This window comes from Trachurus japonicus, chromosome 21 (genome assembly GCF_045865225.1).
Source record: "Trachurus japonicus isolate A0001 chromosome 21, Traja_1.0".
Taxonomy (NCBI): Eukaryota; Metazoa; Chordata; class Actinopteri; order Carangiformes; family Carangidae; genus Trachurus; species Trachurus japonicus.
Window position 1 is genome coordinate 503821 of NC_140927.1, and position 18337 is coordinate 522157.

At 44.2% G+C, this 18337-nt stretch overlaps 1 protein-coding gene across 1 annotated transcript in view; it reads right to left on the reverse strand.

Moving 5' to 3' along the window:
- Nucleotides 1-17499, reverse strand: part of calcrla (calcitonin receptor-like a) — a 29686-nt gene extending 12187 nt beyond the window's left edge. The window contains exon 1 of the mRNA XM_085766033.1: nt 17360-17499. The gene's annotated coding sequence lies outside the window, so the exon portion shown is untranslated. The remainder of the gene's footprint in view (nt 1-17359) is intronic.
- Between the last annotated feature and the right edge of the window lie 838 nt (nt 17500-18337).

Sequence of the window (18337 nt, forward strand, 5' to 3'; positions counted from 1 at the left end):
TGTGTTTTTATTCCATCACTTTAAACAGTCAGCCAATCAGAAGAGGACTGGTTTCCATCAAGTATTTTTTTTCTTAATACTGAATTGTCCATTTGTGATCATTTCACACTGTGACAAATCTTCCTCCCACCCTCATGATCTGCTGGTGTACACCTGTCATCCACTGCTTGTAAACCTGGAAATCTGACCTACTTTTTTTGTAATAGGGCTTTTAATGCAGCTTGAAGTAGCATCAACGCCAAAGCAAGCTTGAAAATGAAGGATCCTCCAAATAAAGGAGGAGGTAGAGCAGGGGGCACCAGTCAGAAAATCACTGAGGGATTTGACCCATTTGGTTCCCACAAGCCTCCCTGTAGCTCAGTCACCAGAAGGATTGGCCCAGCGCCTCCACAAGTCTGTTCTGAGTTAAAGCAGCAGTACACTGGGGAGAGGAAGGGAGGGGGAGGGGCTCTCTGAGAGTGGGGCCTGTAAAATATTATGATGATGTGCAAATTAGAAACAGGCAGGAAAAGATCAGCTGCTCTGTCACACGTGCATAAAGGCAAACACACAATAATGCGCATATGCACACATGCAAACACACTCACGCACATGCACGCAGCTCTTCTTTGCCAAGTTCCCCGGGTGTTTCTTGGCAAGAGCTGTGCTTCATACATTAGCAGAGCGATACAGGGGATATATCTTGTCAGATAGCTGCCTATCTGAGATAGAGAACAGGCGGCAGAGAACGCTTTCCCAATAGCTGCTTGAATGCAGCCTATCGCCACAGTAGTTGTGATGTCTCTCAGACTGTTTTCTTTGGCTGTTGCTTCTTTTTTTAAAGGGCCATAGTGGAGTTTTGTACAGAGCCCCTGCCGGGAATGTCCAACAAGAATTTTTGATAATTTTTGCTTTAATAAAATATTTATAATGGAGAAACAAGCCCAGTTTTGATGAGAAAATGCTGCTGTCAAGTGGCAAGCAATCAAGCCTGATTTTGAATGATACAGTCACTTGAAAGAAAACTGGGACACATTTTTCTTTTGTCTTTCCTTATTAAAACCAAATGATGGAGGGCATTACACTTTAATTATGTGTCCATAACTTGCTTTCTTCTTGGTATGTTCACGGACAGTGAGATATCCAGGTAGACCATGTTCACACTTTTACATTAGAAAGTGTTTTGAAATGAAAACATAGAAATGTGGATATAACCTGTGTCCAGTTATACCGTTATAAATGAGGAGCAGCAAAGAGAGTTTAAATGCAGAATGTAACAGTACAACTTCTTCTAGCAAACAAAACACATCACTGGTGAACTAGTGACTGACATGATCCAGGCAGAGGACAAACAAAGTCAATGTCATTGTTGCCCATTCAGACTGAAGCACAGCCCTAGAGCTAAAACAGAACAAAACAAAACAAAAACTAGCCGCAACATTTCCAAAAGGCTCAGTTTTCAGGAATGGAAAGCATGAGCCAGCTCATGCATTCTGAAATTTTGATTAAAATGTAGCAGTGAGGACGGAGCCTTCATTATACATGTGATGTTGATTTTAATGTGTTCAGGCACTAGGAGGTAACAGAAATCTGAAATCAGCTCTCAGATATGAAACTGCTCCTCAGAATAACTTGTTACTAATGCTTGATCAATCAAATACCAGTTTCAGCACCGTCATGCAACCAGATTTTACATTCCTGCCTGAAGTTCAAACTTCACTGCGGGGCACCGCAAAGCTCACTGGGTTGAGGAGGCGCCCCATATGCGGAGGCTACAGTCCTCGCTGCAGCCGTCCCCGGTTCGAATCCCCTGGTGGCCCTTTGCTGCATGTCACCCCCCACACCCCTTCATTTCCTGTCTCTCTCTACTAGTACTATCCTATAAATTAAAGGCAAAAGCCCCCAAAAGATACTTTAAAAAATAAGAAATAAAATACCCTCACCGATTGAGTTTCCATTGACTCCTTATTTGGATATGTCCAAAAATAGTCAAGTCAAGCTTTTTTCAGTATTTCTGAAAAAAAGCTATGTATTTGTTTGTTTTCATCTGGAAATTGCAATTGTCACTTCTGTCAAAAGACAAGAGGTACTAATCATAAGGTGCGTTTCCATTACCCCTTGAAATGCGCAAAACCTAAATATCGAAATTAAAAACTGGTAATGGAAACACCTACATTTCGAAAAAACTCTCAAATATCGCAAAAAAGTTTTTACGCTCTCATGAGGTGGTTTTTGAGACGTATCGATACAAACGTGTATCGCAAAAGTGTAATGGAAACACTTTTTTCGCTTTTCTACACGTCACCAGCGTCACCGGAGTTGTGTGTCCACGCTGTGTTGGTTTATGTAACTTGAGGGGACAAATGAACCACATGTTTATTGTCATGCATTGCTGACCTGGGCATTGTTTCTCAATAAATTAGAAAAACCTTTCCTATCATTCCCCTTTTCCGTGCATGGTTGAAGGAGATTGGCTCGCATCCACGCTCCCACTCCCTCCTGCGCCGACATGTCACCTTAAGTCACATAAACCAGTACGGGTGTGTGGACACACCACCACCTATATTGTTGTCAGCGCCTCATCACTGCTGGTGTTTAAAAGGCTCCGTTCTTTCTGCAGTCAGGTTAATGCGCACATCCGCCGTGTTGGTAAACAAATAATCCCTCTATATCAACGGAGGCAACCGTGCTTGAGCAGCTTGGGTTGGAGGTGGTGTGAGTGCGGGCCAGCGGGGGACAGGGGAGGGGGCATTAGAGCTTCAGCGCGGTACAACTGGCCCGTGTGAGTGCGTCCTTATTTGTGGCCGCTGCAGCGCCACACGGGCTTTGCCTTTCAGTAATCAAGCGCTGTTTTTGTCTTTGTTAAAAACAATAACAGCAACAGCTGTAAGCAGCTGAGATCGCTGTGCCGTCACCATAGAAACGCAAGACGCATTACGGCTCATTCGCAAAACACCTTTCAATGGAAACACTCGCAAATAGCAATTGCACTTTTTCGAAGTTTCAGAAATATCGCTTTTATTTTGCGAAAATCTGTAATGGAAACGCAGCTATAGATATTTTCTCAAGTTACATCTCACACAGGCTTCGCCCTCTACTGGACTCTATGGGTATATATCTCCTCCAATCGCGTACGCGCGATGGCCCACTGAAATTTGCATGTACGTAGCCGGCCAGTATGGCGTGCCTACCTTTCCCGCCCTTTAGCGGGCTATATAAGCAGATGCACCGCCAGCTGCCCTCGTTCCTTTTACTTTCAGCGTCGGCGAGTGCCCACTGTCACACTAGCTCCAAGGATGGAGTCGCCACTTCAGGAACAACGCCTCTGCCCGGCCTGCCCTGACGGCATCATCGCCCCGGCAGACCCACATCTTCTCTGCTTCGAGTGTCTCGGGAGGAGGCACGCCACCGCCGGGCTGGAGCAGCGCCCGGCCTGCCCGTGCTGCCGAGACATCCCCCGGGTTCACCGCCAGCAGCGAGCCGACTACTTCACCGGCGGTGAAGCTCTTCTCACCCTGTCTCCTGATGGCAGTGAGGAGGAAGAGCGGGAGTCGGAGGATGACGCCATGGAGGAGGAGGACGCCGCTCCAGCGTACACCACCTCCACGCCGCCTGATGAAGCATCACCGCCCAGACCCGCCTCAGCTTCTGCTGCGGACTCACCGCCGCTACGACACAAGGAGGATGAACTCTCCCTCTCCGACGGCTCGACGGTGTTTGGCGCCGCTTCTATCAAGCTCGACTTCCCGAAAGTCATGACGACTGCAGCGGAGTGTGTCGGGCTTCCCCTGCCCCCCCCACTGCCCCCGAAGCCGGTGAGCCGCCTCCGCGTGTGCAGGGCGAGACGGAGACTGTGTTCCCCGGTGTGCCCCCGCTAAGACGCTCTGGCTGCGCTCATTATCCCGCACTCAGCCGGCTGGTCAGGGCACAGAAAGCCACTACCACCGCTGCCGCAGGATAAGGACACGCTGGAATATTTTGACAAGATATTCCAGCTGGGCGCGCCGGCCGGTGTCATGAGGATTCGAGGGAGGCGAAAGTGCATCTCCTATGCTCTGTGCGTGCGTTGACATACTATGTCGACCGAACAGCCACTGTCAGGAACACCGACCAGTTGTTTGTGTGTTATGGTGACGGGACGGCTGGCAGAGCCCTGTCCAAGAAATGCTTGGCGAGGTGGCTGTGTGAATGCATCCTCTCAGCCTACAGTCAAGCGGGTCGAGAGCCGCCCACTGTGGTCCGGGCGCACTCCACAAGAAGTGTGGCGACGTCTACGGCCCTGTTCAGTGGTGCGAGTGTTGAGGACATATGTACAGCTGCATCGTGATCTTCACCCTGCCCGTTCATAAGGTTCTATCTCTTGGATGTATCAGGCTCCTTCTCCAGGTCTGTGCTCACTGGTGCATCTGCTTATATAGCCCGCTAAAGGGCGGGAAAGGTAGGTCACGCCATACTGGCCGGCTACGTACATGCAAATTTCAGTGGGCCATCGCGCGTACGCGATTGGAGGAGAGATATACCCATAGAGTCCAGTAGAGGGCGAAGCCTGTGTTAATATAACTAGGGTTACAATATCGTAACCTTCGATAAGTCTCTTTGATGTTGAAAGTGATGCTGAAATGCTCTGCTGCCCTTGTGCGGCTGCAGTCATTGGGATGGGGAGGTCAGATCTTCATTTCCACCACTGACCGCTATTTACAGAGAACTATTTGTGTAGCTCTGACTGTCAATCATTAAAACTAATTGATTCTGTAGAAGCCATATCATTCACAGCCCACAGCAACAAGTTCCACACACTTAGTGTGTCTTTGACCTGCATGTATTTGCAGCAACAAGATACAAGACAGAGAGGAAGAAAGCAAAGATAAATAACTGATATAAACTGTATACTTCATTCATAGATCAAACAAATACATGTCTTGCTAATTGCAGCCACAAAGCGAAGAGAGCAACCGTCACAGATGCGCAACACTTGATTATTGATTTGTTTGGGTCAACTTAAACCAACCACAGACCGGTGCACACTGTGGGTGGTCCGCTATTATCTGTAGTACCTCAGAGTGTTCCACACAAGTGGTTAGTCATGTACACTTTGCACAAGAGCTGACATCACCTATTACATCCGCCAGCATGCAGAGAGATACCTAGGAAAAAAAAAACAGCCTATGCATAACAGCTGTGGTCTTCTCAGCGCTGTGCCAGAGCTCCGGCTGTACTTATCAACTCCCACTGTCCCCGCAGAGATGTTGTGCTGAGCTGTAAACATCCTTTTGCCCTCACAGGATGTTTGGCGCCCCATACCACAAGTTCCAATCTGTGGCATTCGGATGTCCATTAGGCTGGTGCAGGCCTATAACATCATTACTGCCTTGTTCTATAGCAGGATGCAGGATTAACTAGAGAGAGAGAGGCCATGAAAATTGATGAAGTCTTCACATGCACAAGCACAACAATCAATATGTGAGCCGTGCACTTGTTTTGCAGCATCTGTTTTAACCATTCATGTTCTACAGCACAATCCTGATTCTTCAAGGACGTTTTAAACAATGTATTTTTTCTTTGAGGATAGTAATACACACTACTAAATATTCATGGTTCATAGGTTGTAATGGTAGCAGAGTAGCCTACTCCAGCAGTTAAACTAAAGCCATGAAGAATCCTTTGTCAAGCTTTCTAGTCATATTTTTTGTTAAATCTTTTTTTATATCATTTGTGTGAAATTTCATTCAAATTACATTTATTTGATCATTATAGTAGGCCTACATTATATATTTCAGGGTAAGGTAAATCTTAAAATACCCCCATTCCTAGCAAAGGCCATTTCCTGCATGGTGCTTCAAGGAATATGTGATGAAGAGAGAAATAAATAGTGCATGTGCATGCAGTTGGAATGACAGTGTTATCAAATCTAAACATGGAACTCTGGAGTTCACTGGTAAGAATATTTTGTTGGTGATAGCCTACAGACCTGAGACGTGATTGCAGGTATGAGAAACAGCACAGTTGTTTCCCCCTGAAGCTAAAACCTTCAAATGACTCATTTAGGTAACGGGTAACCTCCGGTGCAGGGTCATACATATTAATGCTGTTGGGGGGGGGGGCAGATCGTGATAGCTGTGTGGAGAAAATGGCATCATGCTAATGCTAATGTTAATTAACGGTCAGCCGGTACTGTAACGTTTCCGGTGCAGACTTGATGCTGCAGGTTTGTCAGGTTCGTCTGCAGGTGAGTTAGCGTTAGCTTAGCTTAGGCTACTAGCCGGAGCAAGAGCGAGTGAGTGAGTACCGCGAGGAATTAAACTTGAGGCTAACACCTTTAAAGGTGTACAGAAATGGCCATTTGTCCTGTTTGTTGCGCCGAGTTGTCACGAGCTGCAACACGAGTTTACCCGAGTAAGGAAAACAAATTTGATTGGTCGTTATCGAGCGGGCGGGATATTCAAAGCTTGGGGCGAGCCCGAGCTCCATGTGTGTGTGTGTGTCTCAGAGGTTTGAATGACGGATTATGGATCCAATATCAGTGGCTGATGAATCGTGCGCAGGCTGACGTATAATCCGTATGCCTGCATTATCCAATGCGAAAAAAAAAATACACATTTTCATCCCGGATTTACTCAAAAATAGAATTTTGCACAAAGTTTGGCCTACATCGTCTGATAGAAGAGTTATTACACTCATTTAATGACCCAGAGTGGGCTCAAATTCAGTTTTCTTTTCTGTACACCTTTAAAGGTGTACAGAAAAGAACACCTTTTTGAGCGGGCGGGATATTTAATGTTTAGGGCGAGACAAGCTCGGTGTGTGTGTGTGTGTGTGTGTGTCTCAGACGTTTGATTGACGGATGACGGATCCAATATCAGTGGCTGATGAATCGTGAGCAGCATGACGCATAATTCGTGTAGGCTACTACCACACTTTCATCCCGGATTTACTTGAAAATATAATTTTGCACAAAGTTTGGGCTACATCGTCTGATAGATGCGTGATTACACTAATTTTATGACCCAGAGTGGAATCAAATTCATTTTTCTTTTCTGTACACCTTTAAGTCTAGCGTCAGTGGGTCAGGGTGATGAATGAATGGTCACCATCTCACCACAATGCTGAGCCTGGTCACACTATATATCTTTAATGAAGCTGCTGAGAAATGTTACATAACAACTTAGCAAAAGAACATGTTCCTATGTAAGAAAAAAAAAAGATCAGCTGGAGAAAATGTGCTGATTGAAGCATTTACACCACCCCTCTGGCAGCATCACAACACTCCCGCAGAGATATTTCAACATGCTCTGTATACACTACGTGTGTTGTGTTCCATCTATGAATTTCTGAGTGCAAGTCATTTCCAATAACTCAGGCTGGAAACAGATGGACTGTTTCCAAACCTCTGAAAAACACGGGTTGTGATAAGTATATTATGAAATGTGAACATAATAACACTCTCCACTCTCAGTCAGCATGCTGCGTATTACGAGGTGTTTCATTAGAGACGCTGAAGAGCCCGGTGTGGCTTTTCATGCAGCACGTGCAACACGTGGCCATGGTCCATGTCTTTATCAGCTGTGCTTCTGTTACCTCAACATCAAACACGTTTTGTTGGGAAACAGCTGAAGGAGCACAGGTGTTAGTGCAGCTCATCGCTCCACACTAATGCAAAACATAATACCCTGCACCCAGTTAACTGTCTGCACATACATCACATCACAGCAGAAGAGCCTCTATGCATGTGTATGTAATGTATTCTGAGGCTTGGCTTCTTATTATCTTTTTACTGTTTTTGTTTGTTTTGTTTTTTTACAGTTTTTACTCTCTTTACTGTTTTTTCATGTGTAGATACACATGGTCTGATAAAATAAAACAAATATATGACATTGATATGATTGATTTTATTTAACAAAATTTAAAGTCTTTTTTTTAATGTAATTTATTTCTAGTAGAAAATAAATCCTTGATAACCACCAAAGTCCGACTCCTTTGAGAGATTCCTATCTTAATGAGCAAGACCAAAATAGACTTTTGGGAAGTCTTTTCCCATGAATCCAAACAAAAGTTTCTGAATTAAACTTGAAACATCTCAGTCACTGATGTTACCAAGCCCAAGATGTGAGAGAGAGAGAAAAAAAAAAAAACTCATGCAAGCCTCTAAGTTGCCAAGGGCATCGCCAGATGTCAGGGAAAACAATAACAATCCGACACAGATGTGAAGGAGGAGTTGGCTTTGTTGCATGAAAAGACCACCTCAACTCTCAGTCCACCCACCCCGACTGATGCAATGTTCTTTGCATTAACATGGCAACAGGGAGCTTGTCTTCTTCCACTGGTCTTGTCTTGCAGTGCACAGATGCCTGAGTATTCATGTCATTGCACTTACGCCCTCGCTGCCATCATGCCAGCCTTGTCGGGGCGAGCACATGGTTCTACTTAATGACTGAGAAGAAGGAAACACTTCAGTCTAATACTAATGGTGCTCATGGGGAAAAGCAGGCTCCGCAGTCACTGGGGCCCTGGAGGCTGTGTGGTCGAAGGACAGATGACACATCTGACCTGCCCACGGAATTATAAATACTGAAAGACTCTGTCCAACACGATCTTCATCTTGGGACCAGGCTTAGCACCAGTGCAGGAATTTACAGTAAATGCATGATTTATGGGCTGGGGTGTAGTCTGGAGTTAGGCAGAATCACATGCGATCAGTGTTGCATCTGCTAAAAAGTTGGATTATGAATACTATAGACATGTTCCTCTTCCTTCTTCTACTGTAGTGGTTTTCTTTGCAATTGCTTTAACTTGAAAGCTGTATTAATGTATTACTGCAGTATTCCATTTATGGTCCGTGTTGTCTCACATTTTACCTTATTTCCCCAAATCGTGATGCATTCACATGCAGTTTGTTTTTTGTTGTCCTTACAAAGCCTGGTACTGTATTCCCCCTCCCCTTCAACCCGTTTCAGTATCTAAATCTGAGAACACATTGGATGCGTGGCATGTGAAATCACTCCTCATTATAGATTCTTTTTTTTGTTGTTGTTCATTTTTGACAGGAAACATCAGTCAAATGCCATCTCCACTGGCATCTGCTACAGCACTGATGTCTGTGACACATTCCGATTCAACCTGATGTCGTATCCACATCAGATCAGCAGCATTACACAAAACTGATACCTCTGTGTTCTGTTTTTTTTTCTTTTCTTTTTCTTTTTCCTTTTCGCTGGGAGCAGCACTGAGCCGCATGAAAGATTCACAAGAGACTGAATCTCTACATCATGTGATGTATCGGCAAGACGTGAGCCAGTGTGTGCACGCTAATCCATTAATTTGTGCACTGAAATGAAGATCATCACATCCCGCAGCCACCACACTCACATCAAGTGTGTTCTGAGAAAATATCTTAAACATGGAAGTAGAAATTAGAGTAGAAATTCACCACTATAGTGACCAAGAAAGTGACCAGTACCAATTGGTAACCATCATCACTTTGCCTGAATCTGTTTCTGCCAGACTGTTAGCTAGACTCTTGTATTTTGCTTAAGTTAATATTTTGGCAGCTGTGCACAGATTCACAGATTAGTCCACAAGGAGTTCCTGCCAAGTCTGGTAGTAATTAGGACAGCACAGTATAAAAAAGGAGAGGTGTTGCTGAAAACCCATCACTGATGAACTGGGTGCTCTAAATAGCTGGCACCATAAGGCTTGCTCCACAATGTGTTTTCACATCCTTTTTTGTCACATACTGAATTTCGCAAGAGGAGCAAAAAATATAATCTAACTCAAGGCATCCATTGAAAAAAAAAAAAAAATCTGCAACACAGATGTATCTTACTGTGCTGAATGTCAAGTGTCAGCTAGCTGACAGGTTACTGCAAGCTCCTCAAACACCACGAAACAGGCAGTAAAGTCCCAATGATGTCAAATATTCAGTGCCTGAAATCCTCAGTAAGTGCGTGAGTCACACAAAAATCCACAGTTACTTCATGTTTCCATGGGAACGGTTTGAAAACCTGCCAAACACAGCAGCATTACCACAGAGGAACAGTGGGCATCTCACAGATAGAGAGATGTTATTGTATCAGGAGGACGGCCGCTTAACATGACAACGCCCGGCTCCACACTGGTCAGAGTCTGACCTCTGCAGTGAGGACTGTTCTTTCATCAACCTCCCATCATCAACACTGATGAAAAGGAGACAAATAATGGATCACACTTTGTTTTTCATCCCATACATTATCTTCCTTACTTGTTCAGATTTTGACAAGCATTCAATGAAGACTTGAAACCACCACACTCACGATAGTATGATGAAATTTCACCGGTATTGATCGCAATAGCATTGAATTAAGCAATATTACCAGAGAGGGTGTGCCTTTACATCATTTGAACACATCAGTGCTGCGGTCAGTAAACAATTTATTTCCACAGACAGCGTCAGGTGGCTACTCAAACATGCACCAAGAAGTTTGTTTACTTCAAGCAAGTCAAGAGTTGATATTCCTGTGTTTATGACACAAATGGGAGCTTCCGACTGCACGTGAACACACCGAGCGTGTCAACTTGGGTCTCGCGCGAGACTCCGGGAGACTTTGAATTAGATCTAGTTTTACAAACATGTCGGCTTGCTTGAAGTAAATAAACTTGTCGGTGCATGTTTGAGTAGCCACCTGACGCTGTCTGTGGAAAAAAAATGCGGCTTTGAGGGATGTAAACAGCCTAAGCAGCAGAACTTGCATCCGCTCCCATTCATCGCTGTGTGGCGATGCAGAGACAAACACAACTACCGCAAAACAGGAGCAATTAAACTGAAAATCTTCAGATTCCTTCTTTTAGACCTAAAATGTTAGGAACATACAGCCCCGAGTTGAATTTGCCCGGAATTGTCCTTTAAACACCACCTTGTCTGCTGCGTTGGAGGACTTCTCTCCCTCACCTTCACACACACCTGTGGCCCTCGGTGGTGAGATGAATGAAAACAGTTTTGGAGTGAGCCCATGCTGACACACTGTCGGCAGAAGTAGCGTGTTAGAGCTCATAGGTTGGGACGGTGACTGGCAGGATTTATATTTCAGGGGAGGGAAGAAAAACTTAAGAAACAATTTTAACTGGATGCAAAATTAGGACTGCACTCCAGTGCAAGATGACTCATCAAACGTCTGAAATCGTTTTGCATCAATTAGGAGAAAATACAGATTTTGGATACAGAATTAAAAGATAGGAAAATTATTATTTTTTTCATCTTTATGATAGAACTGATTAGTTTTCCCTTTGTTCTTGCATCAGTAATCTTCTCACTTTGATGATGAAATGATGACCTTCATCGAAGTGATCTGTTAGTGTTACCCATGTAATTAAAGATATCCTTTGAGATGTACTTTTAATACTACAAGCAACTAAGCCTGGCACACATCTGTGCAAAAGTGAATATGTGTATTCCCCAAAATGTCAGACCACAAAACACTGATGAACAAGCTGCCATTAGCCGCTGAGAGGATAGCATTACAGCTCCCACTTGAATATGAAATGTCACCGTGCAAAGCCATCATTATTTAAACATGACACAAACATCACAAACACTATGACTGTCTTCGCATCTAAAAACGGTGACACCAGAGGAAACGATCCCATTCTGGAGGCCTGGAGTCTATATGCAGAGGAAAGAATAGCATAAATGCTCCAGTTAAAAATAAACCGGGCACTCCATCATGCATCGCACCTGCATAGCTGCTGGTTATTCTCCTTGTCTTTAGTGTAAGTGTTCTGATGTAGCTCAAGGGCTTCCCGGTTGTGTTTAAAATGGTCTAGCCTGCTGAGCATGTGTTCTCTGTTTAACCTGAGGCATACAGTACAGTCTGGTGGGAAATAGTGGCTAATTCTACCAATTCTTTCCACTACACGGAGCCGCATTTTCACAGGTCACTAGTTTTTCTCTGTCAAGTGCTTTAAATCCACTGACAGGCTGGAAGCTTTACACAAAGCTTTCTTAGCTGGGTCTTTTCCTCTCTGTGTGATATATCTGCATCATATCCTGGCTGCTGCTTTTCACATATTTTCGTCTCATGGCTGTGTTTGTTGCAGCGATTAACAGTCATTAAACTGGCACTCAGCCGAAAGGGGATTTTCAGGCCAAAGTCTGTCCTGCGAGATGAGTGTTTACATGCCTTGTGTGGGTTTTATCTGGGGGAATGGGAAAATGGTGTCTTATGGCTCTGAATTGCATCAATGATGCTCCGACTTTATTATCAGCTGTTTCTCTTCTGGTTGTGTTTGGGAAACATTATGCACCCGCAAAGACGCCTTGTGGGATCCCTCTACAATTTAGTCAAGAACCATCCACTAATTCTCCCTGTGTTCACTGTCATTCTATCCATCTGCACACTACCAAAGCTCCATGTCTCACTCACATTCTGCCTTGGTAAGGCATTCTCCGATTCCCAAGGGAAGACATGTGACATACTTTGCTACGGACAAAAAAAATGAACATGAATGAGCAGCAAGTGGTAAGTAAGCCATAATAGTGCCACTAATGCATTACATGTTTAGGGTGGGAAAATAAAATCAAAATCAAAAAAGCTCATTGCATGTACCTATGTTTGTGCACAGGGATGCTTGAAAAAAAAATCTCAACATCACATACTGTATCTCTAAAGCTTTCATTGGAGTCTGTCAACATCAGCGGTGACCACAGGGTCTTCCAGGACTGGTGTGTGTGTGTGGTTCCCTACTGGTATTGCCACGACAGAAATAACCCTGGAGCTCGGTCAAATTCACAGCTGTTTTAAGACGGCCCTAAGGAAGCCAAGGAAAATCCTCCATGTGCCTGCTGTGGGCCCTAGACTTGACCTCCAAGGGAGCTATTCACGTCACTACTAGCAGGCTCAAGTTGCTCCGTATGCCAACGAGTTACTGTTACAAAAACATTTAACTGCTTACATGTGTGAGCTGCTATGAAAATAATATATAAGGAGGATCAGAAGTTTGGCTCAGGGAAAAAAAAAAAACAGATTTTTTTTATTTTCAGAATATCCCTTACAGAAAAACCACATGAACTTAACGTGATTTTTCCACATGTGAAAAATTTTGCACATGGGAATCATGTTATTTGCACATGGGAAACCACAAGTTTCCCATGTGCAAAATTTCCACATGTGAAGTTAAGGGATTTTCTGATTATTCGCTATATTTAACCATCATTCTCAGCCAGGCCACCACTCACAGCAGCAGGCGGCATTCCTGTAGCGAACAGAATGAACAAAATGGCTGAAAAATAAGACGAAGCTTCCAGGTGGGATTATAGCAGGAATGTAAAACAGCTTTTTTACTAAACCGAGTCAAACAAAGGCCGGAAAGAGAACAGTGGGCCCACCTATATATTAGAAGAAAAAAAAAAGCCTCACATAATTATCAAACGCTATGGGATACTGAAGTGATAAGGGGCCCATTTACAGTCAAAAATCATGTCAAGGTGATTTGCTGTGTTATCACACAGAGTCTGTGTCACTGATGTTATTTAAAATAGGGCAAAAGGCCTGTACAGTTTATAGGTAAATATTATGAACGCTCTGTTTACTGCAGCAGCTGGGGGAGGTGTGTCAGTGCGCACCGACAGCAGCCAACACGATCAGCACCAACGTGGGAGCTATAAAAAAAAGTAAGGAAAGTTGCACTGTGGCCTACATGTCATTAACAGACAGTGCTTCAGTATCTAAAACAAAATTAATCTGGATATTAAGTGTTGCTGGAGCTACCCATTAAATGGAAAATACAGCTTTGTGCTCGAGGGTGTCTGGTTTAATAAAACAATAATGCCAGTATCCATACAGATAATGCTAGGAGCTGTGATAATGATCACTATAAACAACACGGACAATAACACACTGTGTTTTTAAAAAGGGAACTAAGCAAATTGGGACTTTTATTAACCTTGGAAACCAATTAACTGCACTAACACAGAGCGGATTTTTGGCACAGCTCACGGCCGCCCATGGGTTTAACAATAATAATAGTCACATTTTCACAGTAGAGTAAGTTAGCTAATTGGAGATCCAACAGAAATGTTTGCAGCGGACATTTGCTCACAGCAGCAGAAAATGCAGAGTGGGAGATTGGGTTCAAAGCAGTGTGTGCTGGCTGGAAAGAGGGAGCTGTTCAAAGCCAGACTTCTCCGCACTTACTGTTACAAATGATTCATTAATGCACCGTGCAGTAACCCCCCTACCCCCCCAGGAGTAGAGTATGGTAATTCTATGTAATGGGACAGTGAGACCTTAGATGATTGTGGCTCAATAGTCTTTTGTGACTAATGATTACACAGTACTGCATGTTCACCTTTAGAGGACAAACAGACACAGCTTCCCAGGGACTATTTCCTCTATTCCATATGCCAGAAGCCCCCTCCCACACAGTAAATCAGGAAGCTTGTGTCACTGACGGTTTGTTTAGCTCACACAAACATGGAACACCCTTAGAAACCGGTCGCACAGCCTCTTTCCACTGTCCTCTTCTATCCTGCACTGCAGCTCAGTCTCCACACTCCCAACCTCTGCACCCAGACGCTGCTGCTACTGAAGGCATGAAGCCACGAGGAGCGTCACCGGGCACCCGGTGTACTGAAATTAAAAACTGCATGGGAGAAAAAAAACAAACAAAACAAAACTGACCCTTCATAATGCATGAGTGGAAAAATTAACCTCAAAAGGTTTCACATCCGCGAAACTGAATCCAGAACCAGAGGGGAACACTGGGACCGGTGCGCACATACATCATTGTTTCTTTTGTGTAATACGATAACCTCTGCCTGAGGTAAGCAGAAAGGAGGAAAAAAAAGTACAATGTATACTTGGGTTGTTGATTTGATCTGAGCTGAAATACAATAAAGGTTCAACTTGAATGTGTTTGCAGGACAGCACGAGATGCTTTAAGAGTATGAAATTGGTTTAAGGGGATGGGCAGAACGCTCACAGTGTCCACGAGAGGACGGAGAACACGGCGATCAATAAGAGGCGCAGGGGCCCGACGGGCCTGGTGATTTATGAGGGGTTAAGTTTCATGAGCATCGTCATTACTCTTGTCGCTGCGAATCTGGTGGTCTTTGCACTCATCAGTGTGGGTTGCCAGGAAGGTAGTGGCTCACAATACCTTTGGTTTATCTCGCATGTATTGGCCTACGCTGTCACCACAGCCATTTTAATGTGACACCAGCTAGAAAGGAAATCACCCCTTGGCTGCTTGACTGTATAAAGACCTGACTCCATTGAACTGGATCAGCTGTGAGGTTCCCCTGTTTCAGCCACTTAAATGCTGTGGGGAACAAACCCACCATGCCATGGTGATAGCCAGGGCTTTGGGAGCTATGCCGCCATCACCTTTGTCTCAGCCATTTTAATAGCTGTTTCCTAGACTCAGCCACTGAACCCTCAGCATGACAGTTGAGGGGTTTGAATGCCATGGTTGCATGACATTCCTGATCAGCTCATGTATTCAGTCCGGGGCCTGGGCGCTTGGAAGATATGAGATCCACAGACAGACTTTGACAGTGCTGCCAACGGGCAGCTTTGATGTGTTTGCTGACCAACGTGTCCCAAGAGTCGACATGCACGGACAGCGTAGTAAGAACTTGGTTTTATCAAGCTGACTACATTATGTGGTATTATTTGGTATTATTTACAATCATTTCATCTTTGTGTTCTGTGATCAAAGGTTTGCAAAATGATTCATATTTACCTCCATGAACCATTAGGAGTCAATACATAAGGAGTGACATTCACATTGCGTGGGGAGTGTTTTAGGCATCAAAAACACAATTTAGGTTAACAAGATGAAAATCTGAGAGGCCACATTAAGAATAAGAAGATCAGTTTGAACAGCATTAAAGGGGGAGTGTGTGAAGAAAAGATAATCTGACTAAATTACAGTTTCAGTTTCAGTTTATTTCACATCAGATTTGTGTGTGCAAGGCACAATGTGACATGTTTGTCACCAGCATTTGTAAAGGGAATGGCTGTGGGTCAGTTTGTCTGAAATTGCCAAGCAACAATCAACCAAATCTGATAATACCACAACCTATTTTCTGCTGTGTACAGTTTGCTTTGCACAGATATTGTGGAAGGCCATTGTAAAATGTGGACAAAGTTGCGTTTCAATGAAGTTGTTTGAACACATCAATTTGGAAAGAAAAAGAAAATAGCACATAATCTTTAGGCTTGGCTACATGTTTTTTTTTTCTTTCTTTTTCACATATAACAGACTCTGTAAACACTTCATGGCGTGATTAGAGCAGTTTCGACAGAAATGTTCAGAAACTCTGCTGTGAGTAACCTGGGAGTTACCTCAGCTCTGTCACTATAGAGTACACAGCGACCGTCGTCATCATCCCCTCCTCCTACACATAATCACCACCACCACCATCATCACAATCATCATCAACATCACCATCCCTTTCGCTTTTACTGTCCAGCCCACAAACTTCCAGCATGTCCAAATCTGCCGCTTATGTAACCATGCAGATGGTTTAGCAACGCAACCAGTGACCAGCGCTCACATCAAAGCCTCTGCGCTGAATGGAGCTGAATCACTGCTGATTCCCAGTCAGTCCCTCAGTCTGACACAGGCGCATGGGCTTTTCATCCCTTCGTGTATACTTTAGTGGCTATTCAATCTATAGAATGGATGTCAGCTCTGGTAGACTGAGCAACAACCCCTTGGATGTATAGTCAACCGGACGAATGGGCCATGCATGCACACTGATGATACAATCGATCCTCTAAATCAGCGGTGTTAATAGGCTATCATCTGTGCGTTTGAAAGCTCCTGTGTAGCTCCAACAACCATTAAAGCCTTTTTTTTTTCTTTTTACGCATTTCAATAAAGCGTGAACACTGCAGGCTGAGTAAACCCATCGGTGCATCACTCGGTCGTGAGTAAACCCTGCAGAAAGAGACGCGCCAGCCTCTATCTCATGAGAATTATTAATTCATGTATGGGATCTAAATGTCCATTCGGTACAGATATTGCCGCTTCATATCCACAATTTCTCTTTAACAGAAGGACAATGCAGATTAAATGGACCCAGTCACGGATGCTCACTCTGGTGCTGAGACGTTAATGGATTTGGGGATATAAACAGCAGATTCTGCGGATGTACATTCCACGGCTCGTTAATCCACGCAGAATCAGAGGAAATGACCTCGATACACTCACACAAACAGATAACACATTGCACGATGATGAACAAAATGCACCGTCAACTCTCAACTGCTTCTCTCCGATACTGCCGCAGCTCGCACTGCCCGAGACGGCATGGTAGTAAAAACACAACCGCACAAAGCGCACAGCACCGCAACCGCACCGCACCGCACACTCAATCCACGCACTCCGTGTCAGCGTGTCCTACCAGAGGAGAAGCTCCAACAGCAGCGCCGCCGGGTTGAACTGGAATAAACTCTCAAGGCAGTCCCCCCCAAAAGTGTCTTCAGTCCTCCTCGGCTTCGGCGCGACGCACCACACAGCGCAGATCCCCGCCGCTCAATGAGCGCAGCTCAAAGTGCTGTCAAGTTGATGTAGGCAAACCCACTACTTCCTGTTACATCACGCTGTAGCCTACAGCTGAGGACCTGGGAGCCGTGGATCCGTGGCCGCTTCCACACACACACATACACACACACACACTGCTTTGCCTCTCACAACTCCCACACTCTGACAGATAGCTACACACTTGTGAGTAAAGCTACACTTGGTATTGTTTAATGTGCTGTACACAGACGAATCCACTGCCCCCTCTCCTCAGACAGGAGTCGCTGCACCCTGGGCAATGCCTTGCTCATTGGCACGTCAAGAAGGAAACAGTTGAACTATGCAGTTGATGTCTGGCTGTTGGGACACATGACATTATTGTCTAATAATGGAGTCTGAGGAAACACTGAATCTCCACAAAATAAATCATTGACAAAATAAATGAGGTTATTTGTGTTAGTTTGTATAATAGGTTTTAATTGTTGGCATTTCCCATTGATTTGGACTTTTATTTTGGGATCCTTCTTCCTAATAAATGCAAATACAACATTCAGTCTTTATTCACTCCGTCTGGGTCTTCACCACTTTCTGAGGAAATATATTGTACTTCAATCTCTGGATTTCTCTATATAGGAGCCAAAAGTGAAAAGTGTTTTTTTTTAAGTTTGAAAAGGACCTTGATTTTGCTCCATGTATTCAATGTATTCAAAACAATGAAATTATTTTGGACCTCCTGTTTTGCTTTTTTATGATTCACAAAGGGGTAGACCTTCAACGTCAGCGTAGATTCATTCACATATTAGTTACGTCTGGGTTTACCCATTCATACAGTATACCTCAATTGTGATGCCCAGTAATA